This window comes from Centrocercus urophasianus, unplaced genomic scaffold (genome assembly GCF_019232065.1).
Source record: "Centrocercus urophasianus isolate 14NV4802_14NV808 unplaced genomic scaffold, USGS_Curo_1.0 seq_17, whole genome shotgun sequence".
Lineage (NCBI taxonomy): Eukaryota > Metazoa > Chordata > Aves > Galliformes > Phasianidae > Centrocercus > Centrocercus urophasianus.
In genome coordinates this window covers 13,405,767-13,425,927 of record NW_024884722.1, presented here as the reverse complement: position 1 = coordinate 13,425,927, position 20,161 = coordinate 13,405,767, and the positions used below count along the sequence as shown (strand labels likewise).

The following is a 20,161-nucleotide window of genomic DNA, read 5'->3' as shown; positions in this document are numbered from 1 at the left end:
ATCTTCCCTGGAGGTCTTCAAGGGCAACTGTGGTACTGAGGGACATGGTTTAGTGTGCACTGCGGTAATGGATCAATGACTGGACTACACAGTCTTCAGGGTTTTTTCCAACATTATGGATTACATAATTCTATTATTACACCCAGCTAGCATTAAGCTGAAAATGCTGTAGATGCAAACAAGTACCACCATCTAGTTTTATGACTGGTCTCTTCACACATTTATGAGTGCATTTATCCCACAAATAAACAGATCATATTTCTGCACATTTCTGAAAGTAAAGGAATCTTGGACACAAAAAGGGAGACAAGCATCTTGAGAGGACTGGCTTCAAGCTGTCAGCTGCATACATTTCTTCCCATTCCACAGGAATACTTTCATGCACTTTGTTCAACAAATACAGACTTCAGGGTTAATGCTCATATACACTCTGTTCGTTTTCCTAGAAACATGACTTCCCTCCCCATAGTAAATCAGTACTGACATACTGATGCAATTGGACAGGCTGTTTCAATAGTCACTGCCAAATAATCTTGAAAAAACTGCACAAAACTGAGATCAACCTGGGTCATCCTAACCTAAATTATTTTTATGAAATCATCATTTTTTGTGAAACCACAAACTCTGCATTTGCATCTGGCAACAGTAAAATATATTTTTCAGAGTGTCAACCTATTCTTTCAGTAGTAGAGTGATTGTACATCCATCAGACTTTGGGACACAAGTGTTTGCATGCCTGAGCTCTAGCCAGCAGCAGTTCTGACAACTTCTAGGAGTGCTTGATTGGTTCTGATATGACAGGCTTGGGCTGTGTTTGAGCTCCTGTGGGAGTTCCGAGGGAACTGAGAAAGTCCCTAGCACCCCTCTGAAGAAAAACACAGGCACAAAAAGAGCTACAGATTTACTGCTTTACAACAGCTGAGAAAAGAATTCTGTTAGCATTTAAAAAAAAAGATTAATATCTCTAAAGTGCTATGGTGTTGGTTAACCAAGATAACAGGGTTTTGTATTGCAATTCTGTTTGCATTCTGCTAAAGTACATCCATAAGAGCAGTGCCAATGCATATATATTACCACACTGAAGTAATGAATGTAATAACTAAGTTCAGTGGTTACTAATATATTTCTCACTCTGCAACATCTCAAACTGTCATTCATTTAGCTGTCATTATTACTTTTATCTTGTTAATAATTTCATGATTAAGAAATATCTAAAAGCAGCTGTATCAGCAGTTGAGGCAATTACAATAAAATAAACCCAATAATTGTCTCTTTCCCAAATCCAAAATATGGGCTTCCTCTTAATATTTTATGGAATTGATTCAAAAACTGCCCTTGGCAATTGCCCTTAGTGCACAGGCTGATAGTCTAACCAGGTGTTTGGACAGCAAGAGGTAACAGCATGGTCTGAGAATCACTTTTAAATGGGATATAAAGGCATATAAAAAGCCTTAACTCGAAACCCTCAACATTTCTGAATTTCTAATTTAATAGCAACTGCCTAGCATTCATTGTGTAGGTTTATTTTCTGATAGACATGTGAAGCTGAGCATCTTTCCAATGTGCAAACTACTTTCTGAGTTCTGCAGCTAGTCCAGGCAGAGATCTATCACCGCAAAGCCTGCAACTCTTCATCAGTATTTCTGATGCATTCAATAGCCAGAATTGGGCAAGGAAGGTTCACTAAGACTTCAGATGTGCAAAGATGATTGTACTAGATATCAGTAACATCAGACTTTGTGCTGGAGACAGGTCGGAACACAGATCTTCCAACCTGGTGACTGTGGTCTTCCAACACAAGGAACTCACATTTTCAGTTAATTTACCTCTGCAGTTCTGAAATGAACCCATTCAGTGATCTTTAATACTCAAGGCAATTCTCTTGTGCACATAATAGATGCACGTGGTACAAGGTGGGGAATAAGATTTGCCTGTGCTTTTGTGAGCAACATGATACGTAGCACTTTCTTACCTTTAAAATTTCCTATTGTTAATATTTTTGAAATTATGATAAATTACATTTTTAAATAAGTTCTATAGATGCCTCACTGAGGAAACACAAACATCAGTAACCAAGTTTCCTACAGAGTTGGAAGTTTGTCTGTGAATGCCTGGAATACATACGCTTTGGGCCACAAAAACTATTACACTATATTCTACTCTAGATAAGGGCATCAAATATAATCTGATGAGTTGCTATCAAGCAGCAGCACAGAGGAAAACATTTGATCTTATCATAGATTTTCAGGCATGAGTTTTATGACAGAGCTTTTCTACTTACTGTCAAAAAATGGACGTAGATATTTGTTGTATCCTTTTATTATATTTTGTATGGTTGGGGGAAGAATTTCACCTTTTCCTTCAGCTTCAGAAACCTGCACAGACCTAAAAGAAAGAAAGCGAGGATGTTTTTAAAAACTACCATCAGTTATAAAAAAGATTATGTTCCAAACCAATACTGCATTAGGGTCAAGGTTACTGATGATTATTGCAGATCATAATACATAAACTATTTGCAGATCTGCATTTCACAGCACTGCAGAAAAAAACCATTCTAGAAAATACCAGATTTGACAAAATGCGTTAATTGCTTATTTACAAAACATACTGCTTTCGTATCCTAAAGCCTAGCACTTCTTTGTATCTCACCTGAGAAAGTGGCTCAGTCTTCCTTAATGCTTTCTCTGTAAATAGGGCACTAATCTAGGAATGTGGGTGGGGTGTTGATTGTCTGTTGCTGTACTTAAAATTAAGCTTCTTTTTACATAATGAAATACATTCAATTTAGCTCCTGGAGGGAGACAGAAACCAGCCTCAGAGATTAGAGCATAAAAACACTTCTAAAAGCCTGCTTTTACAGCAACATTTTTAAATAGGTTACAGAAAATAACCCTGTTGGGCAAAATCAGTGAGGAATAAGAATACACACCACTCCTGTGTTCAAAAGCAGCTACAAATACAACATTCATCAGCTAAACACAGACAAGTAAATACAAAACTCACCTCTGCGTTAAGGCCTCTACTGTAGCTTCACACAGAGGCTGAGAACAAGCAAAGACGGTGGGAAGCCACTCACCTGGGAAGCCTATCTGGCTGTGGGCAGAGGCTCTGACAGAGAGCAGCCATCTGTAAACTCATCAGAAGAATGTTCTACAAGGGATGGGGGCTCATCCTCCCCCCAGCCTAGCTCTGCCTCTGAACTCTTCTTAGCAATATAGGAGCACTAGCAACACAGCCCTGTAAAGAAAAGAGCTAGGCTTTTTGGAAAAGAGTGTAGTGCAAAGCCATAGCTAGGTGAGCACCCAACCTGGAGCTTTCTTGCTTCTGTCATGTTATTACTCAGCTTCCTCTTCCTAATCCCCTCAGAGCTGCTCTTAGAATCTCTACTTGCTCTGTTTAGCTATATTTCTGGACCGCCTATAGCCTTTCATAATGCATTCCTTTGACTGCAATACTACTATGTTTTCCAGCAAGTTTGAGCAATTCTGTCAGAAAGGAGTGGATTTCATCTAACTGCAACATAACACAACAGAAAACACAGCAAAGACAACAGAGCAGCCAACTCCCAGGCTGCAGCAAGCTCAACTGCAACAGCCACAGAAATAAAGCTACTTACCTTCAGAAGGCCTAAAATACACAAGGATCTCCAGCAAAACATCCTTGTCTCCACTGCCAACACTTAAATAAGGCCTGGGAAGGGGTGGATCCTGGCTCCACACCTTCTGGTCACTCAGATACATTGCATGCACCTGAGCTCCCATAGGTTGGCCCTGCCTTCCCACCAGCTGCTCAATCATTGCTTCAAGCCATCACTTAGTTTTTCCACTACAAGCAGTAATCCAGTCTTTCACATTAAGATTATAAAATTACAGAATCACAGAATGTTTGGGTTGGAAGGGACCTCAGAGACTGTCCAATTCCAACTTCCAAGCCACATGCAGGGGTGCCAACCATTACATCAGGCACTAGATCAGGCTCAGAGCCCCAAAATCATGGTTTGAAACAGTGTCTACTATCAACCTTTTAGTGCTGTTATTACTATTTAATTTTTTTCTGTTTACTGGACCCAACTGCCACATATGAAACCAGTTTTAATCAGCAGCCTTTAACTTAGGGAGCTCATCTATTTTTTACTTCTCTTCTTTTAGACCAGGCTTTTATTTCGCTATTGATAAAAGAGAATTTCTCATCGTTTACTTAAGGGTAGACTTAAGTAATAAGTACTGCTGCTTCTTAAGCTCTTTTTTGTCTTAAAGAAAGTCACATTGAGTTCAAGTGTGCATATAAATAAGAATGTCAGTTTTATATCCTACAGAATTATGGGAATTAGAAATGCATCTGAATTTAATTCATTTCTTAAATACTCTACTTGTAACAGACTTTCTTGCTTTTGCAATTTACATTTAATTTCAGTGAAGTGCTCAATGAGCTGCATGAGTTTAATTTCACAATTTTACCGGATTGCTTCTGCATAATTTTCACATTTTGTGAAACAATAAAGAAAAACTTGCTGCTTTTTCACTGCAAGGGTATAATATTGTTCTACAGATCAGCATGTGGTCATAGAGTGGTCTGGTGTGCTGCCCTCGTAAACACCGATCTGCAGAAATAGATCTTGAATATTTGGCATTATTTAGGCTGGCAAGTACTTTCCTTGGACCACTTGTTTTATCTCCCAGGACAATTCTTGATTTCCTTTATCAACATACGATGTGTAGTCTCATGTTTTTCTCTTCTGTTGATTTTATGGTTAAGAATGAACTTTTAGCCAAGGAAAGGCTGCTGTGAAGTAACTTATGCACTGAATTAACAGAGTTTAATTTATTGCACTATATTTTGCAATATAATCATTTAGAAATCCTATGCAAGAGAAAACATGCTGTCTCTCCAACTTGAGCACAGTGCATTGCTAGATCCCGCTCAGGTAACTACCAGCATACTCAGAAGCAAACTGTGTTGAAAGGCAAAGAACACATAGATGTTACACGTGTTAAGTGCTTTAGCTTATCTACATTTTAGCACAGGATGTCCTGATTCCTCTAAAGTGCTCTTCAGTGCTCATGCCCTTAGTCATCACTAAGCAAGCGAGTTTATACCCGTCTGTAAGAAAAAAGTATCTATTACATGGCATTGTGCAGAGATTGCAAAGGATGACAGTAAAATCTAAGGCTGTTTCTTCTTATACCTGTACATCTTCTCATCACTGCATCTGAGCTTCCCTTTTATCTACTATTATTTTTTTTAAATCTTACTACGTGAGTGTTCCATTTTTTCTGTTTTCTTAATGTATTTAAAATACACTGGCACACATTTAATTGCCTTGAAATGCCTATTCCAGCCACAGAGGAGATAATATGCTTTTATGGAAAAAAACTTGAACATATACACATATAATTTAACATTCCAAGCTTTCTGTTCTGGGTTATCAAGGTATAACAAACATATTAAACTCTTTGGGCTCAGTGGCCCATAATGGCATCTATGAAAGTTGAACTATAATGATTTAATTTCCTTTGCTATTCTTATGGTTCAGAAGATGTAATATTTAACAAACTGGGCTACGTCTGGAAGGTACAACTGCTTGTTATTTAAGACACAGTCAACCTAGTGACTTAGTAGAACTAGGTAACCAAAGGGGGTTGGAATGGAGGGGAGAGGGAGCATCTGCCCTAAGCAGCAGTACATATCACATTTAAAACAAAAGTACATTCAAGACACATGTGCAGGAATGTTGTTCCTGGCTATTTCTCATCAAGATTTATGTATCATGAAAGTGGCAGAAACACCTCAGAACTGAGAGAAGGGAAAAGCAAAATGCCAAATACAGTCTGAGCGAGCCTTTGAAACGCACCCCTCAGGAAAAGCTGGGCCAAAAACTTCTTTGAGGCAATCCACTGACAGGCAAAGGGTTTGCAGACACAACCAAAGGTGTTGCTTTTTGTTTCACACTAGACATGTTCAGGGATATTGGCTTTTGCATTGTCTTCACATATAAACAGCAGCAGGATCACCAACATCACTGCTAATTTCTCCACTTCAAAGCATTCTGTGCATTCCATGGCTCTTGGTTAATTGGCAGTGCTGAAACAGTGGCATTGTATTACCACTTCCCAGGTATAGGAACAAATACTTAAATAATGCAAGTGGTCTTTAAGTTAGACAGAACATCAACACCCCAGAAAGTCTTCTGAATCCAACCCTATAATCTTGGGCTGGCATTCTTAATTTGAAACATCTCTCTTGAAATGAGTGGGAGCTGCTCTTGGGATCAACTCCTGTCTTTAAGCTGTTTCTTGATAGTGATTAAAACTGTGAGCTCTATTGATTACTTTGATAAATTTGCAGTACATTTATTCATCTCTTATTAATAAAAATGTTTCTGGAAAAATGATAATCCACATAATCCACTGGCTACGGATTTTTTATACACATGTCTACAACATAACTTCATATTGAAAGTGAAAATAAGAAGCATTATTCAGCGAGTTGTTACTCAGACACTTCTGAAATGTTTGTAGTTAGAAGGGACCTCAAAACTTCCCCAGTTCCAACCCCTGCCATACGCTGTTTGCCAGGTCAGGGCCCAGCGCCCCATCCAATCCAGCCCTGAGAACCTCCAGGGATGAACTTCTCTCAACAATTTGTTTCAGTGCCTCACTGTACTCTGAGTAAAGAATTTCTTCCTAACATCTAACCCAAATTTCCCCTTTTTTAACTTAAAGCCATTCCCCCTTGTCCTATCACTGTTAGACTGCATAAACATTGATTTCTTCGCAACTTTACTAGTGCAAAGCCATGATTATTAGCTACAGTGTGTAGCAAGTCACAGCTGACAAGGTAAAACTGAATGTATTCTGGGCAACAATGTCTGCATAGCACTGCAGAAGGCAAAGGAGGGAGACGTCTTACACTCCCCCTTAGGAGAGTGCTACTTGCCCTCACTAAGTGAGGCTTTATCTAAAAATGTGTTTGCACATCAACTTGAAAGTAAAGCTCAGGCAGAACCTTATCATGAGGTATTTACTAGGAGGATAAACAGGCAAGGTATTTCTACAAAGAGAATTGGCTAAGCAGGTTTTAAATATATTTCAGGTAGTTAAGGGTGGGTGCAATGTTGTTTAACCTGCCCATGCTTGCATTTTCTTATTAAAGTTGCTTATAAAATACGTTCCTTCCAAAAGAAGACATTTTTTTTCATTTTTAAAGTGCTCCATTTCTGTCTTATGGGGCTTTTTCTTTTTTTTTTGCCATGGCAACTGCACTGTTAGCAGGATTATTTGTACGTGAGAGGGATCAGTTGCACCTTCCAGTCTAACACAATTCAGCTTCCCTTAAGAATTCACAATTTCATCTACAAAGCATAGTACACATTTCAACCAGGCAATTCTTAAGACACTTTTCTTTAGCAGTGAGTTCACAAAGATGACTTTGCTACCTCAAGCTTATAGCACATGGAGGTGCGTTCTGTGCCTCTGCCCTCAGCAAGGTAGGTGCTTCAAGAGAGCACCATGCACCCCTCTGAATTTGCCAGTGTCTAATATGATATTCACACTCTCTACACAGTAGTCCTTCATTTGAAGGACCGTTTGATCAAGTTCATTTTTTTTCCCCCCATTGGTGTTCTCAGTGAAAAAGATGTAAAAGGGGTGAAGAGATGGGGGAATTCAGTCCTGTATTTTTGTTATTAATGCCCAGGTTAGTTAATGTTTAGAAGAGGGAAGGTTCAACTATCAAGTAGATTTGGCTTTACCTTGATTGGCTTGATTAGCTTTTTAGCTCTAAGCTGACTGATGTTCTGATGAATCTATAACTGATGCTATAGATTGAGGAAATACTAATATTCAGTAAATATTTCTTACCTACACAGCACCAAAAGAAAAAATGCATCTAAGCTGCAGCATCTCAGACTGCACATTGTCAGGTCCAGCTTCAAAAGTTCTTGCAGCTCCTAGAAGGGAAGTGAAAGAAAAAGATGCAGTGTTTATGTTCTATAGTTCATATTTGCATTCCAAACATCCAAATTTCACAAGGTTTTCAACACAAACAGGAGGAGTTGTACCTTGAGCAGCTGCTGCTAGAAATGTATTAGTAAATGTCTACAAGAATTAAAACTCAAAGTTAATAAAACAACATGATGCTCAGCCTAGATTTAATTTGCCAGCAGAAACTGCATTCCAGTGTACAAGAACTCTTTCATTTTTACATTTATCCTTTCAATATTTGGAAAAGTAATTGTTTTGAAAAACAGCTGCAGACATATGCAGGAAAATCATAAGCACCTTGAGTTTTGCCAGTGCTGTTTCCAATTGTGAGTGAGTGCATCCCTAGCATATCAATGTACTCTTCAAGATGAAATACCAAACCATCCATTTTGGAACTCAGAGCTGTTTTGGAGCAACAACTCTGGTCCATGTGCAGTACCAATACTTATGATGCACATTATAGTAAGCTTGTAGTTAATGAGGAAATACTGTTGCAGCAGATAAATTAAAATGATAAGTTTTTATCTCTAGCTATGTAAAAAAAAAAAATCTGTTAACTGTACATAAATATCCACATTCATCAAAATGTATGGCAGAGGCAAGATGCTTTCTTCTGAATGGAATTTCTTTGCTCTTGTCAGTATGATTCACAACCATAATGGTTATTTGAAAGTAATCTGTCAGCTCTGTAATCCATTTCTGGATGAAAACAGTATCAATCAAAATGCTTTAATGCAGTCATTCCACAGATTTGGAATTCTCTGGCTGTTCAAACTTTTACTATATTTCATCGAAGCATAGAAACATTATTTGAAAGATTTACCTGAAAACAAAACAAAAAAACCCACAAACACCAGACAGAATCAGCAAGAGAATTGTTAAATGTTAAATACAAATGAAATATCTCTTAGATTTTATGAAGGGAAAATCAAATTACACTATTTTCAGTGTCAAGAATGAATTTTTATAATAATACCACTAAGATTTTGTTGAAGCTTTGTTTTACTCTCCTTCAGCTGGCCAACACAAAATGCTAGCTCCCTTCTTTTGCCCTTCAGTAACCTTTGGCTTAGCTCATAATTCAAGCAAAAGCAGCACCACTGCTATTTGCTTGAAGTAACGCCATTTGAATAGCATCTGACTTGCAACAGTGGTAAGTGGCAAAATAGGTTGCTACTGTCTGCAAGAGCAGAGGAAAGCTACTTGAATGGCTTTTTAAATACGCAAAAATATTCAACATCTTGAATATTGAAGCATACACCAGCCTGGTAAATATTAATGTCAAAATAAATCATCAGCTCTTACACTGACTTCCACAGAAAATCATGCATGGGGCATTATGTGAGCCTGGAATAGGAAGATACAGCCCAGCTGAGCAGATGGTGTTGTCAGAACGCTGCTCTCCAAACGCTGTTGCTCTAACAGCCCTGCTTCGTGTCGCAGTATCTCTGCTGTGGAGCTCATTCTGGATGGTTACTTGCTAGATTTGCTATCTTTATCTCACAGGATAATACACCAAAAATAAGAATGATCTTTCTGGTTTCCCAGAAAAGCTTATAATGACTTCATAAAGCCTCTTTTATATTTAGCTTTTGAATTGCTACTATGAGCCCCTAATATGGTTAAGATCCTTTAAAAGCAGATTAAGAAAACCTATGGATATTTCTGTGCTCATTTTAGTTTTTACAGTGCTGCAGATCAAACGACTGAGTTAATTACTCATGTTTCTAAAGCAACTAGCTTGCCTTCAGATCCATTCCAACTTAGCAATTGTATTAAGGGAGGTGCATTTTATTCAGTCTCTAACACATGGAAGGTCAAACTGATTTTGTGGTAGGAGGATTAGTTCTGTGTGCTGGAGAAGGGAGAAAGGAGAGCTAGGAGGAAGAAGAGGGTCTCTCTTCTGCATAAGAAGTACTAACAGAGAGATCTAATTAGCACGTTAACTGGCACCCATCACTACCAAGGGACACTGCCAGCAAGCCAAGGAATACAACTGGGCAGTACTAAGCTCTTAAGCAGCTTCACATACAACAATTAAGCTAAGTGTATGCATCACTGCTGCAGTTGCACACATGTATGCATGCACACAGTCTATTTTTTAAAGGGCTTACTGAGCTGTTTTGTTCCACTAGCACCTGTCTTTTTGCATGCTTGGGCATCTGGATTTCTTCTGTCATGCATTTATACACTTTCAGCAGGATTTTTTCCTGTGTATGTGAGCCTTATTAATTATTGGTATTTAAAGCTACTTCAGCAGGAGCCATAATATTTTCCTCTTTCCTGTAGCCTGGAAAAATGCACAGAACCTGTTATTTGCATGGACTATCAAGCCATTTGGTTTTACCAGACATCACACACAATCCAGGTTATTGTGCACATACTGACACACCTTTGTGTACTAAAGATTTCAGGAAGTAATTGAGGTGAAGGTAATAAATAGCTGCTCTCACTTCCTATATAATGAAGCAACAGTGATTTCTGCTTCGACTCAGATCAGATTAAGACTATAAAATAGTATCCAATGTTTCTGGCGTTTCTCCTGAGAATTTGGTGTCTATCTCAGCATGAAAGTGGATTACTTGAGTTTCACAAACCTGAGAATGAAATGAGATGAGGCAGTGAGCTGGCAGAGGAAGTGGCAGTATCTTAAAATTTCACTGGAAGTTAATTTTGTGAAGATGAATCAAAGCATGAAATGCCTTTTATACTGCAGTATCTTATCCACAAGCAGAAGTGTGGAAAAGACTAAAAATTACTAAAGGCACTTTGTCATATGGTAAGGGCCATATGCCTGAATTCCCATGGTTGCTGTTGCAGGCATCTAAAATCATAGAACTACCTAAAAGTGTTAGTAGTGGTTTTATAGATAGCATAAACTGAAGTAGCGTTGCCGTTGCTTTGACTTCTGCACCCAAACATCTGAGTGACAACCTCCTAGAAGCTCTTGGCTGAGGGATTCAACCCCAAAGGCAAAGGCAGCCAGCTCCCAGCCCTGCTCTGCCTTCTGCCCACGCTGCCCTCCACAACTGCATAACAGCCAGTTATGGACGCTTTCTATTCTGTCTTCTAGTTGTTAGAGCAGAATGAATTAATTGTAGGGAAAACAATGGAAAGCTGAAAATGATAAAGATGCAGTGGGAGGAAGGGAGTTAATGCATGGGGCAATCATGACTCAGAAGTACAGGGGGAGATATAGAAAATCCCAGAGGATGTGGCTCCAGTATGACACCATCACTTCCAAGCTCTTTATTCACTCTTCATTCCTGCCTTTGTTTTTATATATTGCCACCTGGAAGTGGCTTCAGTTCTTATGGGCAGATTCCTTATCGACTCCAAGCTGTGTGGGATATAATCCTGTGTCTTCCTTCACTTGTGCACAAGCAGCAAGTGAAAAAGAAGGTTAAATCTTGCTCATCGCTAGGTGAAATCAACTGCACACAACTGAGCTGTAGTCACTGACAGCGTGGTTTGTTTGTTTCTAATGGATCAAATTAGAAGGAATAAAACTGGGCAGCAGCAGATCTCACTGGGAACTGATGGATGTGAGTGGACCAATGCATATGTCTGCATCCTATTACAAGAGGCCCCCATTTATTTGGCTGACAACTGGCTGCTGGCACACCAGCTAGCTTGTTCCTAAACCCTAGGCATATCTCCAGCCTGGCAGGGGCATAAAGCAAGTAAAGTCTCCCTGGGCAAGTAAGGAAACTTAGATTTACATGGTCCACAGAAAGTAGCTGTCTTGTCATGTTTCCTTTGCAGAGACAGATGTTGAGTACAGGGCCATCCAGTGCTATCTTAGGAGCTGGAGGGATATTGAGCTCCTGCAGCTGACATACCCAGCAGTAGCTCACAAATGAAGTGCTGGATTTCAGTTTTGCTTCAATGTTCTAATCAACAGAGTTGCCTCAAGTGCCAGATAATAGAAGTAAGAGCTAAAATTGTTGCTTTCTTGTATGTTCCTTTTATCTGTAGAACACCTCTCAAGTTCTATGCTCATAAGTTTTTGTCAAATATACAATATATATTTCAGTACCCTAAATAACACAAGATGACATGTAAAGTCTTCAAAACATAGACTGGAAGGACACAAATTGGACCAAACAAATCTATTAATGGAGTCATTTTAAATTTGGCTACAAAAGGACTAATCACTAGTAGTATTTTCACACACTTAATACTGTCTAATTGTTAGATACATTTGCTTTTCTAGTTTGAGGTTTTCTTGCTAACCAAGTTCTCAGTTATCAATGTATAAGCATCAGCGTAATTTACATGGGATTATTTTGTACATCCACGTTTTCATTCTGTGCATTTTAGTTTCAAACAATAAATCAACTGGCAGAAATTTTGTGACAGTTTTAAAGTTTTCTGAAAAAAGAATCCTAGATTGAGAACACCAGGGTGTTCAGGGCACTGCAATTCTAGAATTTACCTTCATGAAACAAGAGCGTAAGTGTCAGGTGTCCTATTTCCAAGTATCACAGCACTGAGATGATAATACAGTAAACAGAGCTTCAACAACCTATAAAAATTGATGTAGTAATAAGCAATCTAAGAATAAGTTTTAATAAATGTATTCAAGAGTAACCTGTAACTGTTTAAATATGCCACTCCTTACTGTTTAAATATGGCTTGAAAATTCTGTATGTGTGCCACACAGCAATTCGATCGAAAGTTCGTGAGATTGTGTTTGCTTATACATGCGTGTATATAGTTTTTATACTTTCTTTCCTTGGTACATCCCAGTTCTTCTATCTGTGTCATTGGCCCTCTACAGACATCTGAAGATGCTCAAGGGTTGCTTGTTACAGTAGAATTGCCAGGCCACAGCCTGAATCAATGGTCGAGCATCAGATAAGAAGGCATGGATAACTCAGGTAGCTCAGATGCAAGCAGTGCACCCCTCCTCACCCTCATTTAAGGGTTAGCAGCTGAGGAGGCAGTATCTCTCTGGATAGAGACTGTGCTCCTCTTGAGCTGTTAGTGGTTATAGGAAGAGGTGAGCCAATTTTCCTTCATTGCCTGTTATTGCTCTGTAGTGCCTGTATTCCATTCAAATGCACTTCCATCACTTTCTTTGCCATACGCTTGTCTCTCAGACCTTTGCTGGCTTTGAAGGTGTACGTCAGCACTGCAAGATGCCTGTGCTCAATTCCCTAGGCAGCCATGGATACTCTCCTATCACATAGATTTTGGTGGCTGATGGTCACCATTCACGTGTCCATACCACAGCAGCAAAGAGCAGAGAGGTGCTCAGTTCTCATACTGTTTGAAGGATGAATGTTGAAGATCGATACAGCCTTGAGAGGCTGAAGATGATCAATCTAACCTCAAAGGCACTTTTGACTTGGCAAGAAAGGTGCAGGCAGCTTCAACACAGTGAGCACCCATCTCTTGAGCACTAGTTCCTGGTCACCTGAGACCTGGCAGCTACTTGGGAGAGAACTTTGGGTCATCAGGTTTCTAAAGGACCCATAAGTGAAAGCTGAAAGCAGGTATGTAACCATACTTGACTAGCCATACAAACCAGCCTAACTTGTTTCTGCAGCCCGTTTTAAAGTGAAGCCACTGTTTTGATTGGGCACTATCAAAGTAGATAAGATTAATATAAATAGTTGAAAATTCATCACATTGGACAGAATATGCTGCTTCAGATTACGAAAGTAATAACTTGATTTGAAAAGACAAATGAAACTGTGTCTTTCTGATGCCAGCTTCAATTATCATTCCTTATGAAAGTTAAGAACAAGCTAAGATCTTCTGGCTTATAACCTGGAGGCGTCCCCCCACACACACCCTGATGTCTGAGCCTCAATATAGCATTCTTGTGAGGTGGAAACTGCCCAGAACTGAGCTCATCTCCCCTCAGCTTGCTTCCATGCAGCCTCTGGGATAGGAGAATTAGAGACTTCTATGCACATGACTGAACACACGCTTGAGGACCAAGCCCTGAGGTAGCAGATCAGGCTTAAAGCCATCCCCATCTTCTCTCCTCCTGGCTGAGTATTTCTCAGTATGCCCCTAAGAATCACAACAGCATCAGACCCTTAGTTTGCGGTTGATTTTGTTTACAACTGCAAGGCTTTTTGCTGGAGGAATATAGCCTAATGACGCCTTGCTGTCCATGTAAACTATGAATCTGCATAATAGATTTTTCTTGTTGACAGACTGGCATAAGAACAGTCAAAACCTGTGCAGAAAGCATTAGTTTTCTGGAGACACAGCCTCCAAGCACCTCCCATCAGCTTGGGTCTCAAATTTTAATTCTTTGCTGAACTAAGTGTCCAGGAAGTGGGAGATTCCCAAACCATTTCAAGCAGTGCAAAAGGATGACAGACAAGACAGGAGATAATCACATTTTAAAGCATTTCTGTCTTTTGCAGTCAAGGAAGCTGTTGCATTTGAGACAAGCTGGCCCAAATTAATTAAAATTACTCAGTAGAGACATACACATTAGCAAACGATGTTCACAGATGAAATACTTCTTACCACCCAACCACACAAAAATGTGAATAGTCTCAAATAAGTTCGGTGTCCTGAGCTCAGCTGTGTGCTCATACTCATCAAAGTGCAACTCAGAAGAAGGGTGTTGCTCTATCAGATGTGAAACTGAGCTCAAAGTCAGCAAGAGCTCCAAGGGGAAATCACAAAAAGGGCTTTGAAAGTGTTTGCTATTTTTTTTTTTAATAAAACACGTATTTTTGGGTTTTTTTTCCTTCACTAATGCATATTTAACTAATCTTCCCACAGGGATAAGCATGTGACTGCTTCAGAATTTTTCCCATTCTGTGAGTACATATTGCTTTAGCAATATTCTGTGACAGTCATTAGAATCACCTGGAGTTGTATCATATTGTAAAGTAGCCTTTAAGTACCTATTTATAACGTTTGAATAGACGCTGAAATTGTTGCTAGCTGGGTGGGTTTACTTTTTATTTGAAAAAAGCATGCTAGAAAAACAAAATGCTTTCACTTAATTCAAATATTTCCCTTCATTATGACCCAATACTCAACAACAGGCTTAACCAGTGCATTTCTCCTTCAAGTACTGCACACTTCTCTTAAAGCATAGGCAGTGTTGACCTTCATGTTGAGCTGAAGTACAGATCTGGCAGTGCGTTGAGGGAAAATAGGGAAGCTGGTTCCTAAACTATCCTTCCTGTAGAAGCTTCACCATATGCCAACCAGCAGTACATATAAAAACAAGTTTTTTGCAGGCTTTTTTGGGTGTTTTTTTTTTTTTTTTTTTTTTTTTTTTTTTTACAGGGGAAGGTGGTGAGAAATAGAAATCACTCCTTAGATCTTACCTTTATTTTGCCAATGGTAATTTGACTTACTCTGGCTGTTGATATTTTAATCCTAAAGGAATGCATCTTAATACCTCAAACGGGGGGAGAACTGTAATTGTTATTAAAAAAAAAAACAAAAAGCAATGGAGCAGAGTGGGGAGGAACGACACGACAAGGGAAGGACAGGAGCGGCGCTGGGCAATGTCCCGAGGCGCGGTGCCGTACCTACCTACAGCCGCGGCAGAGGTCGAAGTGCGGGGCTGCCTCCCTCCGTGCAGCCTGGCAGCCGACCGGCGACTGCGGGACCGCGGGTTCGAGCCCGCCCCCGACTGGGGGCGTGAGGGTGGGCAGTGAGGGCCCCCCCTGCTCGTGATGGCTAAGCCCCGTGGGTGCCACTGAGCAGCTGCTGCCATTTCTTTGCTTATTCTTGCCTTTTTTAGTTTCTTTGGGTAAGCGATGCTTTTATTTTTTCCCCTCAATGGGCTTTGAGTTGACTGTGCTGTAGAGAGAAGTGGTGAAGGATGTCTGCCGAAAAAAAATCAATAGTGGCACTTCCCATTGTACTTCTTTTGTCATGTCTCTGAAGCGAAGCTCTCATAAAACTGATTGCCGTGTCTTCCTGCTTGCAATAGTTGCATCCCAGCCACCTTGGCCAGAAACTTCCATGCTATCCAGGTGTTCCGGATGTTCCCAGGTAACATTGTTCAAGTTGCTCTGCAGAGATTGGAAGGAAAATGTTAGCTTTAGCACTATTTTTCCTTCTGACCTTTTTCCTCAGGATCTGTCTATGTATTGGAGGTGCACAAAAGTATCGTGTTCTTTGGAGTAATGCTGTTCCATACAACACAAGATGAAGGAAATGCAATTCCTATACCAGGCTGTGTTGGGGGAAGTAATGTCTGACAAGTTAATATTTACTGTCAGAAGGCACTCCCTGCAGTTAGGATATAAGGAAAAGCAAAAGAAATCCTTCCTGACAAGGTCAGTATTACCAGTGTCAAAATATGGAACTGCTGGTCCAAGCTGCGGAGGAGAGAGATGACAGAAGAGGAACGCTCTTTCCCCTGGAGATATTCAAGATCAGACTGGAGCATGCTCTGAGCACCGTGATGGAGCTGTAGATATCCCTGTTCATTGCAGGGGATTTGGGCTAGATGGCCTACAAGGATCCCCTCCAACTCAAACAATTCTATGATTCTATGAACTTTGGTTTCAACCACTGGCACTGCTTTTCTTTTTGATGTTGACAGTTGAGGAAGGCAAATTCTGAGAGGTCCAGTCCATTGGTTTCTAGCAGTAAGGATCCAAGGTTTTGTTTCCTTCCTCTAGCACGTGCTAGCCTCATAGTAGAAGTAGGCACATGTCCTCTGTTGTGCCTTTATCTACAAAATGATTACCCATGCCTTCTTATAGGACGCTGCTCTGACGCTCCATTGCTGCAGCACTGGAATCTTGCCCCAAGCTATAGAAAGGGCTGAGGTCCAGAAATAAAAGCACATCTCTGAAAAAGTGGAGCGTATTTTCTTGCTGTCTTGTGCCTTTCTGTCGCTGTTATCGCCTGAAGCCTTTATTTATTACTGCATCTGTGGGCAGGAGAAATTAGAAACATGAAATCCCACATTCCCTCCAAATACTGAATGCTGATCTGATATTAAGTCAGGAATACGTGCTGAGTGTCCTTGCTCTGGGATGCTTCCCCTCACATCTCTTGTTTGAACACAGTTGAACTGTAACATGTGTAGTGCTTATCCTTCATTCATCAGTCAGGCATAAAGCTTGAACCCCAGTAGAAAAAAAATCCCTGATTTCTTCTTTTACAGAACAGCTGCAAGTAGAATCAGCAGGTTTGGTCCCATGTGGCATTTCACAGCAATGGAACTGAGAAAACAGCTTTAAAGACGGTTCTATTACTAACTGGCATAGAAACAATGCTGATGTTTGTTTATTATTCCCCTTAGTACTCTGAGCACAGATTATATCTAATGGAAAGTATCAGATTCTGAAAATTCTAGGGATTTTCCTACTTACTTCTTAACATCTATTTCAAGTTCCCTCTAACTGCAGGTCATAATTTAAAATGGATGGGAAATAATCTGTCAGAAAATTCAAAGCAGCAGTGTGGCATTGCCTATTACCATTCACAGTCCTCAAATGGAAAAATCTGAAAGGTAATCCACTTTTAAGAAAGTCAGAAAACAGCACCCATCTGGATTTCAAGTCTTCAAGCCATTAAGATAGTTGAGAAGCATTAAAAAAAACTCTGTGCAGGGTGCACTGTTCTCTCCACAGAAGAACATAAGATAGCTGTCACTGGGACTTCAGGTCACCTGGGACAGCAGCTGGGCCATGAGCAATTGCAGTACTCTCTGCTGCAGAGAAGCAGCTAAATGACAGTGCTGAAAATGAATTTGGTTCCCCTGGCTTGGAATATTAGTTTGTCAGTAAAGTCTTAATGTAAAACTAAAGCTTATGTTGCTTAATCTAACTCTGGATTGTGAGGGTTCTACGGAGTGCCTCTGGCTCCCATTTCCTGCCCCTTCCCATTGCAGCAATAGGACCTCTGAAGCACGGAATCTGTCACCTGCCCTTGAGGCTGGCCCTGGAGCAGGACGGCTCAATTATTAACCCCAAGCTCAAATCCTTGAATAGAGCCATTCATCAGCTGGGAAAATCAGCTGACTCCATCCTCAGGCTGGTAAAGAGTAATGAAATGGTTTCAGAGAACGACTTGCAGAAAAGACTCACAGAACACACAAAATTTGGATGTCCCCAGAACGAAATCATTTTAATTCCATGCATTTCGTCCTCTGCATCTACGTCAGGTAAGTTGTTTTGGGGGAGATTTTCAGTACAAACTGTCGCCTTGGTGACCTCTTGTAATCTGCAGCGCCGATTAAAAAAGCATTATAATCTGTAATGACTTCCAACGGCTGGCACCCTAAGAATAATGGAAAATACAGTGAACCCCTGCATCCCTGGGATTCCTGAGATGTATTAATTCTGATCGGCTATCAAATTTTAATTGTTTGAAATGCATTCCCAGTAACAAATAACCTTTATAAATAAGCCCATATAACTTCTATTTAAGTATCGTATTGATGCATAAAATATCAACAAATATATCAACAAAATATAAACAAAAATATATTCCCATTTTTACTTATATAGTAACATTTTGTGGGTAGTATTCTGGAGATATTAACGCAACAGCAAATGTTTGGAATTCTTACTAAGCCAGTCCTGAATAAAAGCAGTTTCGGTGAGGACCTGAAAGTGAGATCAAATAATTCAATCTTGCACCTAAGCTAAATGCTGAGCAAAAAGTCAGAAAAACACCTGCTGGCATAAGGAATTTGAATATTACTTGATTAAAAATTGAAATAGGTAATTCCAATGTTGAGGATTCCCATCTGCTTTTTTGGGAAGTATCTATCTGAAACTACTATGGGTAACTATATTTCACTGTATAGTGTCCCAAGCTAACGTATGGAAGACATGCAAATAACACCACAAAACATTCTCCAGCTTTAGAATTCTACAGGAAAAAAAGCCTTTTGATTACTATATATTTTATGGGTAGTAGAGGATGAGTCAGTGTTCTAAAACTTGATACAAACTACACTCCAATAGGAATGTTTGCCCATGAAAATACAAATTCTTATACTTTATACAGACTGCATGAATAGTTGTGCTGAAATGATTATGATTACTCAGTGACCTCAGGGCAATATATTCTGCAGCCGTCCCAGATTATTGCAGAGAAAATATGGGTAGTAAAACACAAGTAGATCAAATTTAGGAATGCATGTCACCTTTTGTATCTTGCAGCTCAGTCTCAGAAAACAAATTCTTGCTTACCTGCAGCAAGAGTCACAAAATACAATCTTTTTTTAAGTACTGGATGTTTTCCTCATTTTTAGATCCACGTAGGAACTAAATTTCTCTTCTCTTGATAAATTCTTGCTTGTCAAGACTTGTCAAGCAAGCTTCTCACCTCTCTCTTTCACTGAAGTCAGTGAGGCTTAATGGCTTGCTTTAATGTTGGTCTGACCTCTTGCAGGATTACTCATAAGCTGAAACGAGCTGGGGCTCCACTACCCTGCCTTTCAGTCTGGAGCAGTGCAGATGCTGCTGTGTGCAGTCAGGATGCACGCTGCATTGAACACCTTCAGATCAGGTCACAGCTTTCTGGTATGATGTTAAACTCAGGTCTTCCCACACAGTGTCAAAGCACCCCAGGGTGAAACCACCCTGGAAGGGGAAGGCACCTCCACCTGTAGCCATTGTTTCCTTAGAGGATGTTTTGAGAAGCACATATTTTTGTTTGTATCACTTGTCACTTGATTCATAGCAGTAAGGATGCATTTGTCCCATCTTTGTTAGCTCTTTCTACGCCATTACATATGTCCAGGTGCTGGCTTTAATGAAGTACTTATGTTTCCATTATGCCCAAAATAACATTAATACTCCAGAATTATCTGAAATAAGTGAAAAAGCTGAGATGAAGACAGTGGATTTGGTTATCTCAGGCAATTGATTTTCTTTGTATAACGCTGTCAGTGCGTGAAAGGCTGAGTAGATTAACTGATTCTGCCAAGAACAGGCAGGCTTGTGCTAGCCTTGCATCACATACAATTTTCCACTTTATTAGTAGGACAGCAGAAATTTGTAAGCCTCCAGCTGTGATGTATCTTGCTGTTTTAGAAGACGTGGCTTGATGGGTTGCCTCACTAGCCTGAAATGCTCACTTTTCATTGTGAGCAGAATGTACTTGTTCAGCTATCAATAAAAAGCCTCAAGCAAGTGCATCAAGGTGCCATTTTCACCTTCTCCATTACTGCAGGGAGCTGTATAGTTTATTAACGATGCCATACATCATGACCT

The 20,161-nt window shown here is 39.9% G+C and overlaps 1 pseudogene; it reads right to left on the bottom strand.

Annotated features, from left to right (window-relative positions):
• Nucleotides 1-15,690, bottom strand: part of LOC122160215 — a 42,906-nt pseudogene extending 27,216 nt beyond the window's left edge.
• Between the last annotated feature and the right edge of the window lie 4,471 nt (nt 15,691-20,161).